Source organism: Dioscorea cayenensis, chromosome 6 (genome assembly GCF_009730915.1).
Source record: "Dioscorea cayenensis subsp. rotundata cultivar TDr96_F1 chromosome 6, TDr96_F1_v2_PseudoChromosome.rev07_lg8_w22 25.fasta, whole genome shotgun sequence".
In the NCBI taxonomy this organism is placed as follows: domain Eukaryota; kingdom Viridiplantae; phylum Streptophyta; class Magnoliopsida; order Dioscoreales; family Dioscoreaceae; genus Dioscorea; species Dioscorea cayenensis.
In genome coordinates, this window is record NC_052476.1 from 4,187,850 (window position 1) to 4,196,744 (window position 8,895).

Genomic DNA, 8,895 nt, shown 5'->3' on the forward strand with positions numbered 1-8,895 from the left:
GCCATTGCCATCGTAAGCACCACCTCCTTCTCCAGCGCAAGCGTGCATGATCATTCATAGCAAGTGTAGTAAGCTATCAAGACCATCGAGCAGTGCCCTTCTAGTAGCCCTCCCCTTTCCAGTGGTTTGACTGCTCGAGTAGTCCCTTAGTGAAGATATACAAAATCCTACTAATTTCCTCAACTCAATTAAGGTTGAGCAAATTTTTGGGATTTTTTTTTTGTAAGGTTGGGAAGTTTGTACAGAAAGGGTTGCTCTTTTTGTGAATTTTGATCATGATGCTTTGATGAATTTAGTTATTAAATCCCTTGATGCAGTAATGTTTAATGTTTTCCAGATAAATCCCTTAATGCATTGCTCTTTGTCCTCTTACTGGCATAATAATCTTTTATGAACTGTTTAATAGAGTAATGTTCAAGAATTGTCTGTTCCAAATGAATCCCTTGAAATGTTTTCCATTCTTACAGAAAAGATAAAAGCAACAAGCTATATTGATCAAAAGAAATTCCAATAGAGACAAAAATACAAAATTTTTCATGAGAATTTCACAACCTCACTAACCAAATGCAAGAGAATTTCACAGCTACAGTGATCAAAAGGTTCATGAATTAAAAAAGAATTTCACAGCTTCATTGATCAAAAGGTTCAGCAATTACAAATGAATTTCACAGCTTCATTGATCAAAAGGTTCAGCAATTACAAAAGAATTTCACAATGTTAGTGATTAAATTCAATCTTCATATGGTATATATAAAAGGGTCTGCTACTCTAATTCAAACATTACAACTTCATAATTGCAAAGCTGACAATTAAAGAAACTTTCAACTACATTGATTACTTAAGTTTGATAATTTTATAAAAATAGGTTCAACACTTTTGCTACCCATATTTGCATAACCATCCAGTTAACAAAAAAGAGACATCCTTGCATAGTCTAACTTCTCACATACCATTTATGAAGTTTGAAAAACAATTCCCAGAATAAAAAAGAAAAGAAAAGAAATAAACACAAGGAAAACACCATTGTATAAAAAACCTTTCTTGGACAACTAATTATGAAATTCACATTGTAGGTCTTTGCTCATCTGCAACCTCTGTTGTGCTATTTTGTGTTGAAAAAGCTGAGAAATCTATGGTTCATGAGGCCTACTGCCCTGATTCTGCATTCTTTTCTCTTATCCTCCTATTTCTCAGTTTCTAGTTATTAGTTAAAGCATATAACACATTATTAATATGAACATGTTAGTAATTACTTTAAAGTGTGCAATGCCAATGTATACTCATCAGCAGTTTAGAGGTTGTAATGACTGAAGAACCATGCATTATTTCTCTTCCAATAATAAGATGACCACCATAATTCTGCACCATATAAAATAACCATCATCATTCTTTGTGACTTACACATTTGAGTATATTGAAACAAAATAGATGTGTTATTTATTAAATATTTTCATGAGGTTTTTTCATCAATTTCTTACTCTAAAGGTTTTCATTTGACCACAAGCAGCAGCAGCAGTTCTTGTCTATCTTCTTTCCTTCCCACTTGAACTGGCTCCATGTACTGGAAGAGCTGTCTCAACTTGGGGCCAACTTGGGTATTGTCAGTCTGCATATAACACAAATTATGATTAGCAAGTTAACATGAAATTGATGAGCAGTAAACAATTACTACCAATGAACTTGCAACATTAGATTTTTGTGGGCAACGGGCCTTGTTGTGCCCTTTAGAATGGCAAATGCTGCATGTCATTACCTTGACTTCTCTTGAAAGATTTGTTTTTCTTTTATTCTTAGGTTTCATTGGTTCCCTTCTCCTTTTCTTGGCAGGTCTTGTAGGCATTCTTTTCATCATGGGAGGAAGCATTGGACCTTCTTCACTTGTTGGCTTAAAGGCTCTGCCTTTCAATGGATTGATAGGAAACTCATATGCCTTGAGGTATGTTTCTTTCTCAAACCAATTAGATACATAATCCAATGGATTTAAGCCTTGAAATGCAAGTGCTGCCATTGCATATTGCTAAGGAGTCCCTGTCTTGTCCCATTTCCCACAAGAGCAACTATGGTTTTCCAAGATAACTACATAACCCTCTCTGGCATGCATTACCAAGTTATCCCAAAAAACCTCTTGCTTTGCGCCCCCTCCCCTCCCTCACACACACACCCACACCCACCCTATTCTACCTGCCATTTTGCCATTGTGGCCCTTTCTTTTTCAATTCTTGCAAGTATTCTATGACCACAATAACTTTTTCTTTGGTCACAAGAACTTTCCACTTCTTGGAATTATCTCTTTTAACAACAATTCTAGTCATGCAATACTGTCTGATGTCCTCAAGCATGGTAATAATTGCCTTGGGCCAAGCTTCTAGCAACACACCATTAAATGTCTCACACATATTATTATCGATTACTTAACATTTCACCACATCAGTGAATAATGCTTGACACCAGCCTTCAAATGGCCAATTTTCTAATAAATCATTTGCAACACTTGTCCCTTCCTTCAGAGCTCTCATCCTATCTAAGAGCATTAGCATATCAACCTTGTTTGTGGACCTAGCAACATTCCAAAACTCCAATTGAATTTGTTTTCCAGGGTGTCTCTTGCCCCACCTTGCATATATGTGCCTAGAACATATTCTATGCTTAATCAAAGGCAAGAGATCCCTTACTTCATGGATGACACTCTTTACAAATATAACCAGGATAAGATTTGTAGAACATTAATTTGTAGATTAGAATATAAAAAAAATAATAACATAATAAGAAATACATAATTAGTTATATAAGTTTTGCATATCACTAATGAGTGACTACCCAAAGTCATCCCCAAGTTGTAAATCAGAGCTTAGATGTTGAATAAACCAATCCCAGGTCTCAATTGTCTCTTTCTCAACAACAGCCAAAGCTACATGGAACATATGGTTGTTTCCATCCTTTCCCACTGCCACTAGTAGCTGCCCCTTGATTAATCCTTTTAGAAAACTCCCATCAAGGCCTATAATATTTCTACAACTAGCAAGAGAGCCTTCTCTAATGGCTGTCAGGCAAATGTAGATCTTTGGAAAATAGGATACTCTAAACCATCTTGTCTTTTTGATATAGCTAATACATTGCACCCAAGATTGGCATGTTTCAACTCCAAAACATAATTAATCAGCGCTAAGAAGTCCTCCTTGTATTGCTTTTCCAATTTTCTTAGCACAAGGGCTTTTGTATTCATGCATACTTGGTCAAAGATGAGCACACCCAACTCTTTTCTCACCTTAGTCTTCAAATGCCTAGGTCATATGAAAGGCATGTCACTTATCACATTAAAAAATCTATTTGCAACTACACTTCCTATCGCCCTTCTGTTCTTAGAACTCCCACAAGGCATGAGTGTTCTCCTATATATTTCTTCACAATATACATCCCCTTCCTACTACACCATGAGCAAAAAACCATCCATTTGCATCCCTTTGCAGCACACTTTGCCATAACCCTTACTCCATCATTTTTTATATATTGAAATTCAAACCCTTTCTTGATTAAAAACTAAAAAAGCTCACGTTTAAATAATTTTAGATCCTCAAACCTCAAATCTAAGTAGAAGTCATCCAAAGGGACATTGGGGTCATAATAGTTATCTCTGGACTTATGTCTCTTGCTATTGTCTGTGTCTGACCCCTCGCTTGTATCTTCATAGCTACCGGGTCTGATGAGTCCAAGTACTCACTCTCATAACTAGGGGCGGAGCTAAGATTTAAGTAAAAGGGGGGCCAAGATTAAAAGAGTTGAACATAATTTTTTTGTTGGAGTCAATTCAAAAAGTACATTGATTAATTAGATAAACTTACAAATTACAAGCATCACAAAACAAACAAAAAACCACATTGCAGCTTGATAGAACACCAAACCAAAACAAATTTTAGGCATAACACCACTAACATTATCTAGCCAAGGCTATCTTGAATGCTCCACGTAGACTCCATTAATTACTCCACTACTACACTACACTAAATTAACAGTTGCCACATAACCTAAAACAATATAGTAAAATCATTCATTAAATTCAACCCAAACATCAAAACCAAGCAACACAATAACTCTCATTAACAACACAAATACAATCAAGACAAATCCAAGTATCCAATTGATTCCTATAGAAGCATCAATAGCAAATGGTTCCAAGCTTTCATAAACCAAAATCTCACCAATAGCATATAGACTCCACAACTAACCAAATAACAATTATAACATTAGCCAATTAACTTTACTTAATACCACCCTTTCAAAGAAAATAAGTGTCTAAAGAATTTGCAATTGAAATGTCATTGAATTAACTTCAGATAAAATGGCTAAATATTGAATGAAAATATAATATAGAAATTGGTAATTAAATAAAAGTTCAATTGTTCAAACAAATATATACCTCATTTCTTAAGTTGTGCTCGTCGATGTTTCATTACATAAAAATTATCAATTATCATATCTATGGTAAATTTTTCAGCAATCTCCTTCTCAATATAAACAATCATATAATCAGTGAGAAAACCATCTTCTATCTTGTTACGAAGCCTTGTTTTAATAATTTTCATAGCTGAAAAAGCTCGTTCTGTGGTTTCTATTGATACTAGAAGAGTCAAGACAAGCCATAATAATCTGTCAATCAAAGGATAAAAACTAGACTTTCAATTCTCTGCAAACTTTTGACATAATTCATTAATAGTAGACAAGTTTTGAAAATTCATATCTTTGGGCACATCAAGCTCATATTATTGCAATTCATATTCCAATTGAAACTTTTCTTCCTAAGAAAACTTTGATGAATAAAATTTCTCAACAATATTACAAATGTCCCTAGCATCAAATGACTTGAATGCATCCTTAGGATCTAAAGCTGTACTCTGTATAAGAAGTTCTGTTATTTGCTCACTGAATCTATTAGTTAATGCTTTTAACTGATAATCTATAATAGTAGTAAATATATCAACACAATAATGATGCTCTACTGTCACAAAATCTTTATGCCGCTAGGATCGAATTATGTCAGAATAAACACCACTCATATCAAGAATTTGAATAAGTTGTCTACTACAAAAAAGAAGTGATTTTTTTTTCTAAAAGAGGGTTCCAACCACAATCTCTTGAATTTTGAATCAACGATTTTGTGGTAGAGACCAAGCACATAGCATTCAAAATATCTTGAGACATCTGTTGCAAAGCTTGACAATGTTTGTCGGCAATTCCCATAATTTCTTTCAACACATGTAAAATGAAAACAAAATCAAATGACATCAATGCTTTGAGAGCATTTGTAGCATCACCTCATTAGAGTAAGTAGATTTTTTAATAGCTAAATCTTCAAGAACCAATCTTTATGCCGCTAGGATTCTGTCACAAAATCTTTATGCCGCTAGGATCGAATTATGTCAGAATAAACACCACTCATATCAAGAATTTGAATAACTTGTCTACTACAAAAAAGAAGTGATTTTTTTTCTAAAAGAGGGTTCCAACCACAATCTCTTGAATTTTGAATCAACGATTTTGTGGTAGAGACCAAGCACATAGCATTCAAAATATCTTGAGACATCTGTTTCAAAGCTTGACAATGTTTGTCGGCAATTCCCATAATTTCTTTCAACACATGTAAAATGAAAACAAAATCAAATGACATCAATGCTTTGAGAGCATTTGTAGCATCACCTCATTAGAGTAAGTAGATTTTTTAACAGCTAAATCTTAAAGAACCAAAGCAGTTGCATAATACATGCATAAAAGGTTGTATATAGAATTGAAATGAGAACTCCATCTAGTAGCACTAGGTCTCTGTAATGCGCCAATTTAATTAGCTCCTCTCCCAGTCTCAATCTCATCATTTGCAATCAAATTATTAATTTCAAATACATAAACAGCTTGTAACTCATCATTACGTTTACATGAAGAACACATAACATTAACAATCACATTCAAATTTGAAAGAAAGAATGGACATCAACTGCTTCTTTAGCTGTAGCAACAAGAGCTAGTTGTAACTGATGAGCTAAATAATGTGCATAATATGCATAAGGGCATTCTTGAAGAATCAAAGCTTGTAAATCATTCCACTCTCCACGCATATTACTAGCTCCATCATATCGTTCACCTCAAATATTTTGAATGTTAAGATTATGATAAGATAACACCGAACAAATCACTTGCTTAAGAGTGCAGTAGTATCTTTGTCATGTACTATATCAAGAAAACGCTTCTTGACAAATACATGCTTATCAACAAATCTGATAACAAGAGCCATTTGTTCTCTTCTAGATTCATCTCGAGCTTCATCACAATTAAACAAAATTTTGCATCACTAATTTTTTCTCGAACTTCCCTTTGCATCTTCCTAGCAAAGGCATGTAATATTTCTTTTTGAATAGTAGGTGAAATGTATCTTGCATTTTGAGGGGCATTCTCTTAGACAACTTAATCTACTTCTTTATTATAAGAAGCCCAAAGCTTTATCATTTCAAGAAAATTACCTCGGTTCTTCGATCCCAAACTTTCATCATTCCCTCTAAAAGCACAAGCCTGAAATGTCAACCATCTAATAACATCTATAGACGCTTTGAGGCATAGGCGATTACTCATAATTTGTTGTGAGATTTGTTTAACCAATACTTTGTCAATATGACATGATTAATTCTTCAAATCTTCAAAGCATTTAACTGCAATATTGTGAGGAGAATTAAAACTCTTTCCCACATGAGATAGAAATGTACAATCCTTCCCACTATTCACTTTTTTCCAATTTCTAAATCCTTTTAAAGTGAATGAGCTCGATCTTTTAGAGAATAAATAACATGGAAAGCAAAAAGCAGCATCTTCTGCTAGTGAATACTCTTACCAAGGAAATACTTTAAACCAATGAGCTTGAAATCGACGAGGATGATCATCTTGACCAGAATGTGGATATGCATCCATTATAAATTGGTATGGCCCAAACTTCATATATGCCCTACGAATTTCATCTTGTTGGATTAATAGGATAATCCCAAATTTGTGGGTGTTTTCTAGGATCACGAATCAAAGAATCAATATTAACCATTTCTTGTCCGGTTACTCCAATCTTGATAAATTTGGAAGGAGGTGGTTGGACGTGTTGCTCCAACTCCAAGATTGGCATTGCAGATGGAGATGTTTATTGTTGATCAACATTTTCAACACCAGTTTCTATATTTGAAGTTACATTTGGTGCACTAGACATAGGTTGTATTTCTTCATCATTTCTGTCTTTCCTCTTGAGAAATGAATCAATAGTTTTCTTCTTAAACATCTTTCAATCCTAAAAGCAATATATAAAACTATATTAACAAACCATTGTCACCATGCGTGGATTTGCAGTGGTACAGGCCAAATTTATATATAACAAAGAAAATTAAAAGGGCAACCATGCACTGATGCACATGCTTAATGCTTTCACAATTTCACGATTTGATACAAGTAAAAATGAACTATCAAAGAAAACTAACATGTGCAAGAGTCTTCTTATGCTTTAGTTAGTGCTTAAAAATCTTGGACATGCAGGACATCAACCTCCTCTTTTAAATTCTGTAGTCTTGCATCAACCTTTTTGACGAAAAGATAGTATTAGCAAATAGCTATTTAGCATCATATAGATTTTTTACATAAAAAACAATCACTAAAACATAAATTTCTGCCATTAATCCAAATCAATTTTCTACTGGTCGAGATCAATAAGCTCTTTGAATGAATCCTTAAAAAGCGCAAGAAGTTGTATCCACCTAAAGCAGCAACAATGTTGACTACCCTAGCCAATCCTAAAATTGAATGGGAGTCTTTCTGTCTTTGCAAAATAAGAGTCTTTGCTGAACAATGACATGTGAGGCTATGAGTTGGTGAGGTGATGTTAGTGTCATGGAGAAGAGGAAAAAAAATGAATAAATTATTAAAACTTTAAAAGGTGTTTGGAATTTTAGAATAGAGTAATACAACTATACAAGGGTGAAGGGCCCACTCAATGGATCCATCAACATGATTTTATTTACAACTTTTCTCTCATATTTTTAAGGGAGCGGATGGTACTAAAATTTTTTTGAAAACTTTGGGAGGGACGTGGCCCTCGGTGCCCCCCCCCCTCCGCCGCATGCCTCCGCCCTTGTCATAGCCCACATTCCCTTCTGTTAATACCTTGTTCAACTTGTAATATCTCCTAACCTTATCCCTAATTTCTATTGTTTCCTCATCTTCATCTAAATTATACTTTACAAACGGGACATTTACTAACCCTTCTTCAAGATCTTTGCTAGAATCACTTATTTCTCCACCATCAATCACATCTTGCCCATCCCTATCGACATCAAATTCAGTAGCACACATAAGGATTTATGGCAGGTTCTTATCATGGCTATCTTCTGAAATTTCAACATAAACATCCACAAACCCATGTGTGCTTAACTGGTTAGTTAAATCTAGCATAGGTTGATCATTGCAAACAAATAATAATGCCCCTCCACAATCTTTGTATGACATGTTCACATTCTTCTTGACATCATATCCCAACTCTTTCATGTCCCCCAGTAAATCCCAATAACATATTTTGTCAGGATTTACAGCAAATTCATTAATTATATCATCAACACAGATCACCTTGCCTTCTTTAAACAATGTCCCTCCATGATGATTTTTAATAATGTACTCATCAAAAGAAGCCATGTTATACCTAACAAGTTCAATAAACAAATATAGTTAGCATTAGTCGAGTCATTCTCTTAAGAAAATTAATTGATGCAATACTAATAGCATAAACTTTCCAGAAGATAAGTACTTCAAACATTAATTATGTAATATACACGCAAAAAAGTGATAAAGAAGACATAAATGCAAGAAACGTTCAAACACAACTTGAAT